The following is a 14,927-nucleotide window of genomic DNA, read 5'->3' on the forward strand; positions in this document are numbered from 1 at the left end:
GCCTCTAAATTTCATGTAATGTGTTTAGAGATGATCAGCAGGTAGTTGCAAATTGCATTTTCAAGACTCATCTAGCTTGTCTAATTCTCAATTGTTTAAAAAAATATTTTATATAAATGGTTTCAGATTTTAGCTGTGCAGCATTTATTGATTTGTGTGTAATGTCTCACTACATTTAACACAAAAAAGTAACACATTTTACACTCGGGGCACATGTACTAATTATTGACACAGGACAGCACATCAAGTCACTTTGCTGTGCTGCCCTGCGTCAAAAGAAAAGGACAGGAATGTGCTGTATCTATGAGATAGAACACATTCCTGTCCTCTTCCACTTAGCTGGTGCACAATTTGCTGCCGTGCGCCAATGCAGGCACCCTTGCACTATGTTGCATGGGTGTCTTTGCTGCGGGAATCATTGTTTTTGTGCAGGAAGGGACACCTTCCCACACAAAAGCAATCAATGAAAGTGTTTTCCTCGTTCTATGTGCAGAATTCTGAACACATAGAAAGAGGAAAAAATTAAGAGAAATAAATATATTTCTCCTCGTTATGCCTCCCCTGGGAGGCGTAGGATTTTGACGCATTCCCAGATTTACAAATCCTTGTATATCTCAGAATGTGCCAAAATCCTTGCCCATGGAATTAATATTTTGTTGCAGGGTAAGGCAATGCAGCGACTTGTGCTGTGATGTCCTACTTCATATCTACAAGGCCATGAAAAGCCACGCAAAGTGGCTTTGCGTGGCCTTGTCGCTATGGGTCTGCAGCCTGTGCTGCTGGTGCATCACAAAAAGTGAAGCGGATGCAGAAACCCTAACTTACCTAAAAACACAGGAGTGGGAAGATCTGCTTGTTGCATGTTCTCAAGACTCCCCTTCTGTCACTAGACTCACCCCAGAGCCTAGCCAGCAATCTCCAGACCACAAGCCAAAGAAAAACCAGGCCATTCCACTTCCAAGCCAACCGTCTCCCAATGACGGTGCAAGGAACAGAGCAAGCATGAACACTAGTGCCACATCAACAACTGGACAGGAACCTGCCTCAAACCATCTCAATCCGCACACGGATGGCACCTGGGCCTCCCTGCTCAACACCTTGCAGCTCCTAGTTGAAGCACTCCACTACCAATCGGACAAAATGGACGTTCAGGTAACCCTTCTCAACACCTTGGCAGTATTCGTGGCAGGTATTGATGAGAAATTAGGCAACCTCAAATCCCTCTTTATGCAACCACAAGAAAACTCCACAAATTCTTCTACAAGCTTCCTGTGTGGCCCCATAATTGACAAACTAGCCACGCTACCTTTGATGCTAACCAACCTCTGTGCATCTCTAAAGATGAGACCCTCCAGCCAGCATCCACACTTGCATCCCTCTCCTGGCCCTACCATACTACTCCAGGGAAAGACTCACTCGGACGCACTCGAGACCACAACCATCCGCCTGGGATCAAAAAGCCGTGACAGTGCAAAAGGCCCCTCCAGGAGACTCCAGTGATCGCAAACTCTTGCAATCCGACTCCAACAGTAACCGCGCTGCCACCTTCAAGGGACATACTCTTATCTGGCAGCCCTGGGGACAACAAAGCTGCGGTGAAACTCAACGCCAAGCAGAGACGCACTCAACGGAGGAAAGGCCGCAAGAAGCGTATCGCAGGGATCGGAGCGATCCCAGATGCAGCACCTAAACTAACAGTACCTGACATCTGGACCTCCAAAGAAGTTATGTCCCCCGGGTCACCTGCTCTGACAATAATCTTGGCAGTTCCATCCTTGAACGTGGCTACAAAACAGAAGAACGCTGCCAAAAGCAACCACCCCTGGTCTGTAGAAGGGACGGGCAACACTGGGGAACTCCGTACTGCACCTTCTGGAAGTCACAGTCAATCCACACAAGTAACTTCCCCCACACAAGTAACTTCCCCCACCCCCTCCCTGGTCCAGCCAACGGCTCCTCCTCCTCAGGCCCTGAGAGCATCTATTACGCCTCCTAGCCCCACATATCATGCACAATTGGAAAACTTTACAATCAACAGGACTAACAGTTGTTGGAACCAGGGAGAAGACCCCGTCCTAGGGTCCCTTTGGCATCCCCTGCAGAAATTCAAGACTTTACCAGATTCGGCCACCACCAACTCATTAATTTTTCACACGCCAATCCAAAGGATCTGGCGACATTCTGAACAGGGGGAACATCCTTTGGGTACTCTCACATATCCCCTCCACAAGTGGCCTCAATTCAATTGAACTTCTAGCAGTTGAATTTCTCCATCCAACTAACCCCACCCCTCCCGAACCCACTAAAGCCACATGGAAGACAAGCCTGATTGTCCAAACAATCCTAGGAGAAAGTACAACCTTCGAACGCTGGGGTATCAGTATTACCACTTACTGTGAGGTTGGCTACCCAACTCACCTGCTAACACCAGATCCCGCTTTAGAACCAGGCCCCCAGTGCTGGGAAACACGCTCCGTACTCAGGAGCGCTCGAGGCTGCTGTCTGGTAAACTCAAGTTCCTCCAGGACTGCTAGAGGGGAATCTCGGCCCCAAAAATCCATCACCTCAGTCAACCTCTTCTCAAACAATGAAGACTTAAGGTGGTTTTCAAAAACAATCAACAACTGCAAAAGGCAAGGGTGACAAACTTTAGATAAAAAAGATGGCCTTTACATCTATAAAGGAGACCCTCCATATGTGCTCATTGAACGTCAATGGCCTCCTCTCCAAAGTACAGGATCCTGATTTTATCAAATACAACAGCACCTTTGACATCATATTAATGCAGGAAACCTGGCTGGAGGAACCATTTCACTTGCAGGGCTATATGTGTTTCATTACCCCAGCAATCAGGATAGCGAAGTATAGGCATCTGCAAGGTGGCCTTGCCACCTATGTCTCCTTAGCACTGTCGGCTAGGGTCACCCCTATGCATTCTACCTGCTACTCCACCAATATGGTGTCAATTGCCGCTACAACAAGTGCGTACGCAGCAGAGATATTTCTTGTAAACATACCTTCACCCTAAAACTAAACTCAGTGAAGCCAATAATTTAGTGGCTCTCCTCAAGAACTTCATAAGCAGCGGCATCATAGCTGACGCGGCAGACATCATCGTCTCAGACGACTTCAATCTGCACCTGCTAGGATCCTCAACAGATAAAGCTACAACTGCTCTTTCAAGCACCTGAGACCTCCCAGCACAAGGGGCTAACAAACATGGCCGTCCAACAAAGATCAGCAGGATGCTGCTCAATGGCTTAGAACTGTTACAGCTAAGAGCCCTGAATGCCAGATTTACTGAAGACTTGCCTCCGGCAGCATCATATTTTTCAACAACAGCATCCACCACAATTGACTACAAATTAGTTTCTCTTCCACTATTCAAGCAAGTAGCCTCTTTTCAGCTAGGCAACAGGTGTGAGAGTGATCACTGCCCACAGGAAGTATCCATCAAACTGGGGATAACCGAAATGGAGAAAAAAACATTGCACAAATCATCACTTTTACCACAAATTGCAAGCGTGTCAAATGTGGGCAATCAAACATTGACCAACTCATCAAAACAGCAATGGATCTCGAACTTGAAACAACTAACGATAGGGAAGTGCAGAAAAGGGAACAACTCACAACCAGGCTTAGCGGAATGTTTTGGGCACCAATTACCAACAGGCGACCACTACCTCCTGCAGCAGCAACTCACCTGGCGCAATCCCACAGGACAGCACTGCGAGATGCAAAGAGAAAAATCAACTCCAGCATAAGGCGACTGCATGGCAGCCTGGGTAATCCAGAACTTCTGACAAACCTAAGGCACCACAAACAGGAACTGAAAAAGCTAAAGTGGGCAATCCATAGGAGTTGCAATGAAGACTTGTGGGCCAGGCTACATTCGGATGCAAGGAGTAACAACAGCTTACGCTTCTGGCGCACAATATGCAACCTCACACGTCCATACCATGGTGCCATTACGTCGCATATACCAAAAGCTGTCTGGGCCAAATATCTCAGACTGCATTTCAACGTACCAATATAATTTAGCATTGAAACACAAAGCATGATCACACCAGGAAGTCTTCCTCTACACATACCTGCACCAAAGACTATGTATTCATTACTCACCGATTCTGTCACTATACATAACCAGCTAGCCAAGGGCCGGAGAGATGGCGCCCCGGGACCAAATGGCCTCCCGCCTGCAGTCTTCAAGCACAATAGACACTTCTGGGAAATGGTTCTTGAACCCATCTACCTGGAAATAGGTCTGACAGGAACAATCCAGGAGTCCTGGAAGGGGTCCATAATCTCCCTCATCTATAAAAATAGGGTACAGGTCGCTACCCGATAACTATCGTCTGATTGCCTTAATTGACAACAACGCAAAGTACTTTGCAGGCCTGTTAGTGGATCATCTGCTGGCATGGGCTACCGAAAAGGAATTAATCCCTACGATTCAAACAGGATTCTCCAAACATACCGGCACCATCACGAACATCACGGCCATTGCCCTCTTAAGTGACAAAGCAAAAGCACTGAAACGTCAGCTCCACCTATGCTTTTTTGACTTCAAGGCGGCATTCGACCATGCGGACAGGAACCGGTTGTGGAAGAATCTTGCAACCTGGGGGCTTCCCCATCCACTTCCATGCCTAATAATAGCTCTCCACCCAGACACATGGGTCCAGATAAAATTAGGCACAGGCACTTATCTTTCAAGGCGGATCCCTACAACCAAAGGCCTAAAACAGGGGTGTGTTCTGGCACCCACACTGTTCAATCTATATCTAGCAGACTTAGCGGGTGCACTCCCCCTTACAAACTCGCACCCTCCAAAAATTGAGGACCTTGAGCTACCATTCCTCATGTACGCCGACGATCTCGTACTACTCAGCCTCATGGAGGTAGGCCTTCAGAGACTACTCAACCCCACTCAGCTCTACACAGCTACAAATGCCTTGACAGCAAACTTTGGCAAAACATGCACACTGTCAATTAGGTCAAAGCCATCCACGAGAGCCTGGTTCTGGGGTGAGACACGACTGGTCCACACAGATAAGTATAAATATCTTGGATTCACTGTTGACAAATCGGGGAACTTCGTGCATCAAAGGGAAAGCATAATGAGAAAAAGTCTAGCCATAGCACTCTCACTAAAAAGACTAAAAAACCTTCTGAATGGGCTATCATACACCCCCCTTTTAAAGGTGATAAAGGCCAAGCTCCTCCTCACTATAAAATACGGGAGTGAATCTCAAAGAGGCAGGGACTCTGATATCTTAAATCGTGCAGTGAGCAAAGCTTACCGGACGATCTTTAACATACCCAGATTCACCTCCCCTGCCCAACTGAGTTTGGAGTTTGGTCTGCTGAACCAATCCCTGGCTCAACCTGTCGCCTACATAAACGTTTGGAGCAAAGCCCGCGGTACCTCCCTGGGCACTCTCAACTATCATTTGTGGCAAGAGCTTGAAACTGAGTACACCTCCCCATTCAGAATTCACTTAGATAACTCTCTTAAGAAGACCAGACTAACGGACTTGCGGAGGACCTCAGTCCCACACAATGCCTTTAAGAAAGCAGCTAGGAAATCACTTAGGCTCCAATCACAACTGGAGGACAAAGCAGCCTTCTCAAGGAGGTCTCACACCTGGATGACCCTGCATACCTACACATCTTCGACACCACAACCATACCTCACCAGGGCTTCTCGAAACAAACAAAGGACAACTTCTTAAAGTACTGACTTGGGCTCCTACCACTTGCCTTGTATGCGGCCCCCTGGTTGAGGGACGTAACTAACTCTATCTGCCACCTGTGCGGTGAGGACACGGAAGATCTCCTCCACGTCCTTTGTTCATGCAATCATCTCGCACTAGAATGAAAAGCCCTACTGAAGAGCAAATTTAATGAAAAGGGCATACGGACATGGAGACGAGCAGTAATGGCATGCTTTGTACCTGGTGACCTACAACTGAATTGTGCCTTGGTAAAGTTTCTACTGCAGGTGTCACAAAAGCAGGACTTAAACGAGCAGCACTGCCCCCGTCGATCTAAAGGAGGCGGACAGGCGTAATGCCTGACAATGGACTACAATGGCATTATGCGCTGCTCTACTCACACTGGAGCAATGAAAAATGTTTAAATAGCAACACTTAACCATCATTTAAAGCGAGCTCCTATGGAGCCGACCTGAAATGACTGAACAATGATTTTTCTTTTTTACCTTTTTATATAGTGCTTATCTATTTTTATTTTTTGTGTTATGGTTTTAAGTAACTAAACAATAAAATCTCTCTCTCTCTGCACTGCATCACAGAAAGTGACATATCGGTGGTGCAAGCCACTTATGAATAGGCCACTGAGTGTTCATTGCAAGGGCAATTCAATTGGCAGTAAGGATGATGGATTTTTCAGCAGGTGATACAGAGCTGAGTCCAAAGATCATAGTATAATATGGACAAAAAGGTATTTCTTGATGCTGTAAACTAGAAACAGGCCAACATTTATTGTGGTCAATACTCATTATTTCTAATATCACTATTAGGAAACCCCGAATCTATTCTTCTATTATTCCATATGGTCAAGCAGTCATGGAGGATTATGGGGGTGATTCCAAGCTTGGCGGGCGGCGGGAGCCGCCCGCCAAGCGGGAACCGGCAGGAGACCGTACCGCGGTCACAAGACCGCGGCGGTCATTCTGGGTTTCCTGATGGGCTGGCGGGCGACCGCCAAAAGGCCGCCCGCCATCCCAGCGGGAAACACCTTTCCACGAGGAAGCCGGCTCCGAATGGAGCCGGCGGAGTGGAAGGTGTGCGACGGGTGCAGTAGCACCCGTCGCGAATTTCAGTGTCTGCTAAGCAGACACTGAAATTCTAAGTGGGGCCCTCTTACGGGGGCCCCTGCAGTGCCCATGCCATTGGCATGGGCACTGCAGGGGCCCCCAGGGGCCCCACAACACCCCATACCGCCATCCTGTTCCTGGCGGCCGAAACCGCCAGGAACAGGATGGCAGTATGGGGGTCGGAATCCCCATGGCGGCGCAGCAAGCTGCGCCGCCATGGAGGATTCCCCTGGGCAGCGGAAAGTCAGCGGTACACCGCCGACTTTCCGTTTCTGGCCGCGGCTGTACCGCCGCGGTCAGAATGCCCAAAGGAGCACCGCCAGCCTGTTGGCGGTGCTCCCACGGACCCCGGCCCTGGCGGTTTTTACCGCCAGGGTCGGAATCACCCCCTATATCTTTCTGAAAACTGCTAAAAATCCATCTTGAGTTTTAGGTGATTCCAGGTTTTTCAAATAACACAAGGAATCTTAACCGCAGTATACAATATCAGTAATTCAAGTGGTTCTTCTTTAGACAATCCTCACATTTCCTCCACTGAAACTGTGGAAATATCTTCCACTATAAAATCAGCAATAATGAACAATAATTACATTTATAGCACAAGCTGACATTTGGCTGGTATCTAGGCACTGATATTAGGTGTTGTAAACCCACCTCACCCCGAACGGATGAAAGGATGAAGGGAACCATTGTGATTCAAATGCATGGTCTTTAAATTACACATTAATCTCTGCAATGGATGCAGTATGCTAATGGGGTATTTTATCTGCTCACCAAAATCACTTTTGGAGAAGTGGATGTTTTACAGGTTTCAGCATCCCAGGACCGTATACATTTTACCCAGCAAGCTGCATTTCTCTTCAACCAAAGAATTCACCATTTCAAAAAGGACAGTCTTTTATTGGTCTTAGCAATTTTTTGGTGTAGGCAGCTTATGGGTCATATTTACAATCATCTTGCACCACGATTGCATCATTATTTTTTAGACTCCTGAGGTGCAGTAAGTACAGTATATTTACAATGCAAAGTGTTTAGGCCAAAGCTTCCGTTTTTGTAGGCCTGTGCTGGAAAATACCTATGGCAGAACTGTCCGCACAACGCACATTTTAAAATATGCAAGGTAGGTATTCCCACTTACATACTAATGTGAAACTGATGCACTGAGATTTTTGGAAAAAGTGACACATCATCGTCAAGCAGCGTGCAGATCATGAAATGTGTCAAAATGTCTGTGCATCAGCAACCCAGCCATAAGAAATGACACATTGGCTTTGGTACATAGATAGTACACACATAAAGCACTTTGGCAAGCTCAACCACACCAGGGAGGAGCACCTTTTTATGTTCGGAGTTGTGAAGAGACCACCTCCACCACCACCAAGTAGGCAGTGCAGGAGTAGGTAGCGTGTCAACCACCAGAGGATTTCCCTCATTGACCTCAGGGAGGATTATAAGCCTGATGAACCATATTGCACCAAAACTGCAGCCAACAGCTGACAGGTCCACCAACATCCCTCCACAGATCAAGCTGACAGAAGTCCTCCACATGCTGGCATCTGGTTCATTCCCAATGACCACAGCAGCCAGAGTGGCAGATAAATCCCAGCCATCTTTCTCTGTTTCCCTCCCCTCTTGCCTGGATGCAATTATCAGCCTCATACCCCAGTACCCCCTGTTCCCCAAGACACAGCAACAACAGCTGGACACTAAGCAAGGCTTTTATGCCATTGCTGGCTTTCCACATGTCTTGAGGGCTATGGACTTCACACATTTGCCACTTGTTACCCATGCTACAACATCACATCTGTACAGGAACCGGAAGCACACGTACTCCATCGATATGAGGCCATCGTGGACCATTGGGGCAATTTTCACAAATGTGCTTTCAAGATACCCCGGGAGTGCGCATGATGCATACTTCTTCAGGCACTCCATAATAAATTACACACTCCAGAATGAACAATATAGAAATGAGGTACTTGTTGATAAGCAAAAATGAAGTACATTACAGATCAACCAACAGAAACAAGTAGCCATCTCTGTGTCTGTTGATGAACACTGGGACATATGTCTGACAGGTGTGTCTCATACATGCATCATGGTACATGTGTAATGCAAACCCACAAGTCATACAGGCAAGCAAAGCAACTTTCTCTGACTTTGAATGGTGAAAAGGTAAAGAGAAAGGCAACGCTGGCCAAAAGGCAGAGTAGCATCACTGTGTGCAAGGGAGGGTTCCATGGCTGTTCTGGGATGTCTCCATGTAGCTCCAATACTTCATGAGGCATGACACCACAATTCAACACCGCAAAAATATACCACACAGGTACAAATAGATAATATTTATCTGAATAAAATAAGAGTTAAAAAACAACAAAAATCCAGTATGCTTGATTTGAAATAACACTTTTTAAACGTTTCAAAGAGCCTCAGTTCTTAAGAAACCAGTGGTTGTATCCTCTTAACACACAGTACCTGGGTTGCGTCAAAAATATGATGCACGGGGACAGCAGAGGTAGAGATGCTGTAAGGCAATGCCTTGTTTTTCAGGAGCGCTGTCTTGGTTCCTTTCTTCAATGCTAGGATATTTTGACACCCAGGGAGAGCTCTTTAGGAGCAAGGCTGAGTCCTTCCAGCAGAATCAGGAGCACCAGACATCAGAGCAACAAGCAGGAAAGCAGCCCTTCAAGAAAGCAGTCCAGATGAGTCCTTTGAGCAGCCAGGCAGTCTCTCTGACAGAGTCCAGGTGTAGGTCCAAAAGCGTCTGATTTGGTGGAGTCAGGGGCCCAATTTATATACCCCAAAATGATTTTGAAGTGGGGGAAACTTCAAATAGTGCTTTTGAAGTGCACAAGTTCCCCTTTCAGCCCAGTCCTCTCTGCCAGGATCCCAGTGGGGGTGTTATCATTCCTTTGTGTGAGGGCAAGCCATTGGCTTCTGAAGTGTAAGAGAGTGCCCCTCCACCCTTCATGACCAGGGAGACCCATTCAGTATGCAGATGAATGCAGATGTGACTGAGAGTCCTGTGTTTATGGTTGTCTGGGTGGAATTCACAAGGAGTTCTGTCACCCAGCACAAACAGGACGTGGATTATAGAGAGGCTGTAAGGCACAGATGGAAGTAAGTGCAGATAAATGCCCACTTTCTAAAAGTGGGATTTCTAAAATAGCAATATTAAATCCAAATTCACCAGTAAGCAGGATTTCCCATTACCATTGTGGCAATACTAAATATGACAGGGCTATTCCTTCCAGATCAGAATCTACCACTTAAAAGTACATGAGGGCAATTCTAATGCTAGTCTATGAGAGGAGCAGGCCTCACAGTAGTGGAAAATGAATTGGTGAGTTTTCCACTACCAGGACATGTAAAACACATAGGTATATGTCCTGCCTTTTACCTACATAGCACCCTACCTTATGGGTTACCTAGGGACTACCATAGGGGCGACTTATATGTAGAAAAGGGGGTGTTTAAGGTTTGGCAAGTAGTTTAAATGCCAAGTTGAAGTGGCAGTGGCACTGCACACACAGGCCTTGCAATGGCAGGCCTGAGACATGATTAAGGGGCTACTTATGTTGGTGGCACAATCAGTGCTGCAGGCCCACTAGTAGCATTTAGGTTACAGGCCCTGGACACCTCTAGTGCACTTTACTAGGGACTTACAAGTAAATTAAATATGCCAATTGGGTAGGAGCCAATGCTACCTTGTTTAGGGGACAGAGCGTATACACGAATGCACTTTAGCACTGGTCAGCAGTTGTAAAGTGCACAGCAGAGTCTAAAGCCATCAAAAAGAGGGTCAGGAAAATGGAGGAAGGCAGGCAAAAAGTTGGGGGATGACCATCCTAAGGTTGTCAGGTCTAACAATCAGTCATAATGTCTGCACCATGAACGCAATGACTCACATATAGGTGAACTTTCAACATAGACATGCAACACATCCCAAGTCTTCAAGCCTGTCAGGTAAGAAAAGATGAGCACTGAAAGTGTGCCCAGGGTGTGTAAACCTGCTTGCACAATTCACTACACTATATCACATATAATAGGCAAGTTGCATGGATCAAAACACACGCATTGGCCATTTGCACAATGCATTGTTCCCGGAGCATTCGACGGAAGCCATGCATCAACACCAATGTATCAAAAACAATGCATTGTGTATTGGCATGCATTGTGCCTTAATCATGCATTGGCTATTTCTCTACCGATGCATCATAAAAAGTGATGCAATTGTCAAAAATGGGTCCAATGCTTCCACGAAATGACACAATAGCTGTGCCATCCTGCAACCTAAGAAGGGTGAAGTTAATTTATGACAAGGTGGTGCTAAGGAGGCCTTTTCCCGTGCTACATTTACAAAGTAGAGCAAAGCATGCACTGTGCCTCTTTGTAACGCCTTGCGCCACATTATGCCTGTACCAGGCATAATGTATGCAAGGGAGCGTTCCCCCATTAAGAGTCCTGAAAAAAATGGTGCCTGTAAAATTGAAAAGAGCAGGCGTTAAAATGACTCACCAATTTAAATCAATGGGCCTCCTTGCACTTTGCTACACTAGCAAAGTGCGACAATAGCGTAAAATGTTTTGAAGCAATTGTTCTAACTACCGCCATGGTGCACTATACCATAAATACAATGCACACATGGTGGCGTTAGGGGGGCACATGGGTGCACAAGAAAAGTGGTGCTGCATTAATTGCAGAGCCACTCTTCCTAAATTCAGCACATAGTCGTTTGTCTGTACTGGCTTTAGGAGGAGTTTTGTGATTGGTCTTTGTGGTTTTTGCAAACTTTGGTCTTGCGGGTGTTTGTGCGGTCCCTGTTGTGTGCCAGATTTGTTAATTTTGTGTTGTATTTGTCAATTGTTTTTGTCACTGTATTGTTGGGTTCCAGTCTATTTAGGGGTATTGTAGATATAGCAGTAGGGTGTAAGGTTACATTTTAGTTTAGATACTGTTAAAGGGGGACAATGCAGATAGGGACTTGTTGGGGAAAGGCAGAGTTAAGAACTTGTCTAAGAGAGAGTTGGGGGCCTGCTTTTGCTGCTGGCCCATTATCTGCTAGGCTATCCCACAAAGCAGCACAAGGAGTGAAGGGAGAAAGTGCACTAGCTTATGAGCCTGGTGTTTGGTGTTCACTGCACTGTACACCAGTTGAAGCACTGAAAGTCAGATGCTGTGAGCAGGGAGGCATATCTACTCAATCACCATGGAAGTTGGTGCCCTGTTGTTAAGTACATATTTACCATACGCTTGTAGTTGTGTGTGTGAGGAAACAGGTCGGCTTGCAGAAGCCCCTTCACTTTTTGCCCACATTTTTCACTATTACTGGTGTTTTCTGACTCTGATGGTGCCCTGGGCACTGCTAACCAGTCCCAGGGCCTGTGCTCTGATTAAAATGCAAATAAGGTCTAATTATAATTGGCTCTGAGAACCTACCTATAAGTCCCTAGTATATGGTAGGACATGTAGGTTTAGGGACCCCTGCATAGTTAGTGCCCTCATAGGTGCACTGCTGTGGTGTCCAATGTCATTTTAAAGGCATGCCTGCTTTCCTGGCTGCTTTTATATTAACGTTAAACCCAAATTCGACTTTTGAATTAAAAGTACTTCAAAAGTCCTAAACTACTTTATTTTTACATATAAGTCACTCCTAAGGTCTGCCCTAGGTGCCCCAAGGGTTGGGTACAATGCAAATATAAGCAGGGACTTTATTAAATATGTTTTGGTGAGGGAGAAACAGCCAATGAGGTGAGTTGGCTTCAGAGGCTAACATAGGGAGACTTTATCTAAAATGAATTAAATCTCTTTTCTCCTAGAAAGGAGATAAAACTATCAAGTTGCCATGATTAGATTTATTATAACTAGTACAGAGAAAGAGTTTTAGAACTTAAAGTTACCAAAATCTTCCCTATACTGCCCTTTCCTGATTGGTCAGCCTCTGGCAGCCTGAGCCAAACTCCCTTGATGAGATGTGAAGTGTCTTGGGCTGAAACAAAGAAAAACATCTAGAGGGAGGAGAACAACTGTAGCAGATGGCAGAGCAGGATGGGGGAGAGTGGCCAAAGGGAAAGCCCCTTGGGACTTATACACAGCCCTCCCACATTTCTGGTTCCGACAGCCAAATGGGAGCCCCAATAATTAGATTAGAAGAGGGGCTGAAAGGGGTGTGTTATGGAATCTTGGCCACACCAGTGGGTTGGCTCAGCCAGATGTAACCTTCAAGGGGAGATTTCCTCCATGTTGGATTTGTAAAGATGTTGCTTTCTGGGATTGATTTTTGCCATACTTCACATAAAGTGGTCACCCCGAGGGTGGCACCCTGCACCCCATTGGTCACCAGTGCACCCGCCTTACAAACCTAGCAGCAAGGATAAATATGGCAGAGCTGCTCAGCAATTCAGAATCCTGCTGTAAGAAGATACTGGAGAAGAAGGACTGGCCTGCTGGACCCTTGACCTGCATCAGGAGAGCTGCACTCACAAGGACTGCACACTTTGGGCTTCACAAGAAAATGACTTTGCCTTACATCTGCAACTCCAAGAGTGGACTTCCTGTAAGCTACAGGTTTAAAAGAGCTATTCAGAGTCCCCTGCATCAGGTTCTGCAAGAAGGGCCCAGCTGGCCAGCATGCAGTGTCCATTTGAGGATTCTGGACTGTAGTCCCAACTTCCAAGGAGCAACTCAGAGCTTCTGGAACCTTGGATCAAGTTTGTGGACACTTCAAGGTCCCAAAATGTTCTTCTGGAAGAAGATCCAGAAGATTGAAGAAGCGTGGAGCAACTTTAAAAAAAAGCTCCATAAGGTGACAACCCATCATCGAGAGTCTAGCCCCTGACGTCGAACCGCAACTCAGCCTGAATGTTAGGTTTGTCCTGCTGAACCTCCAGAGCTTTTCCAGTCGATGAGACTTCCAGGAGTTGCTGTGACACTGTGCTGCGTCAAGCCACCATCATCGCATCGAAAACCCTTCCTGAAGATGAACTTTGCCGGACGATGAGAAGAAAGTCTAAAAAAAAGTGACAAATTCAGAAGGAAAAATATTGACCGAGGCCTCCAGCTCAGTGTATCCGAGCAGGGATCCATCAGGATCAGCCTCAACTTTTGACTTTGCCCCGGTCAAATGGGACCAGATGTCACCGGCTGGCACTTTTGTTTTTTAGGAGTTAGAAAGCATTTGTTTTTCATTTAATCTTTAGAAATTCATATCTCTGGTTCCCTACATTGGATTTAGTGTCTGTAGGAAAGTACCATCTTGCCTGGCATGTTACCCCCATATTTCACTGTATATATGTTGTTTCAGTGTATGTGTCACTGGGACCCTGCCAGCCAGGGCCCCAGTGCTCATAAGTGTGCCCTGTATGTGTTGCCTGTGTGATGACTAACTGTCTCACTGAGGCTCTGCTAACCAGAACCTCAGTGGTTATGCTCTCTCTTTGCTTTCCAAATTGTCACTAACAGGCTAGTGACCAGTTTCCCCAATTCACATTGGCATACTGGAACACCCTTATAATTCCCTAGTATATGGTACTAAGGTACCCAGGGTATTGGGGTTCCAGGAGATCCTTATGGGCTGCAGCATTTCTTTTGCCACCCATAGGGAGCTCTGACAATTCTTACACATGCCTGCCACTGCAGCCTGAGTGAAATAACATCTACGTTATTTCACAGCCATTTACCACTGCACTTAAGTAACTTATAAGTCACCTATATGTCTAACCTTTATCTGGTAAAGGTTGGGTGCTAAGATACTTAGTGTGTGGGCACCCTGGCAAGAGCCAAGGTGCCCCCACATCGTTCAGGGCAAATTCCCCGGACTTTGTGAGTGCGGGGATACCATTACACGCGTGCACTGTACATATGTGACTACCTATGTACAGCGTCACAATGGTAACTCCGAACATGGCCATGTAACATGTCTAAGATCATGGAATTGTCACCCCAATGCCATCCTGGCATTGGGGTGACAATTCCATGATCCCCCGAGTCTCTAGCACAGACCCGGGTAGTGCCAAACTGCCTTTCCCGGGGTTTCACTGCAGCTGCTGCTGCTGCTGCTACCAACCCCTCAGACAAGTTTCTGCCC

The 14,927-nt window shown here is 46.4% G+C and overlaps 1 protein-coding gene across 1 annotated transcript in view; it reads right to left on the reverse strand.

Annotated features, from left to right (window-relative positions):
- The window catches only part of LOC138262462 (ATP-dependent translocase ABCB1-like), a 571,226-nt gene that overhangs the window by 498,768 nt on the left and 57,531 nt on the right, over positions 1-14,927 (reverse strand). The gene's annotated exons all lie outside the window — the stretch shown is intronic.

Source organism: Pleurodeles waltl, chromosome 10 (assembly GCF_031143425.1).
Source record: "Pleurodeles waltl isolate 20211129_DDA chromosome 10, aPleWal1.hap1.20221129, whole genome shotgun sequence".
Classification (NCBI taxonomy): domain Eukaryota; kingdom Metazoa; phylum Chordata; class Amphibia; order Caudata; family Salamandridae; genus Pleurodeles; species Pleurodeles waltl.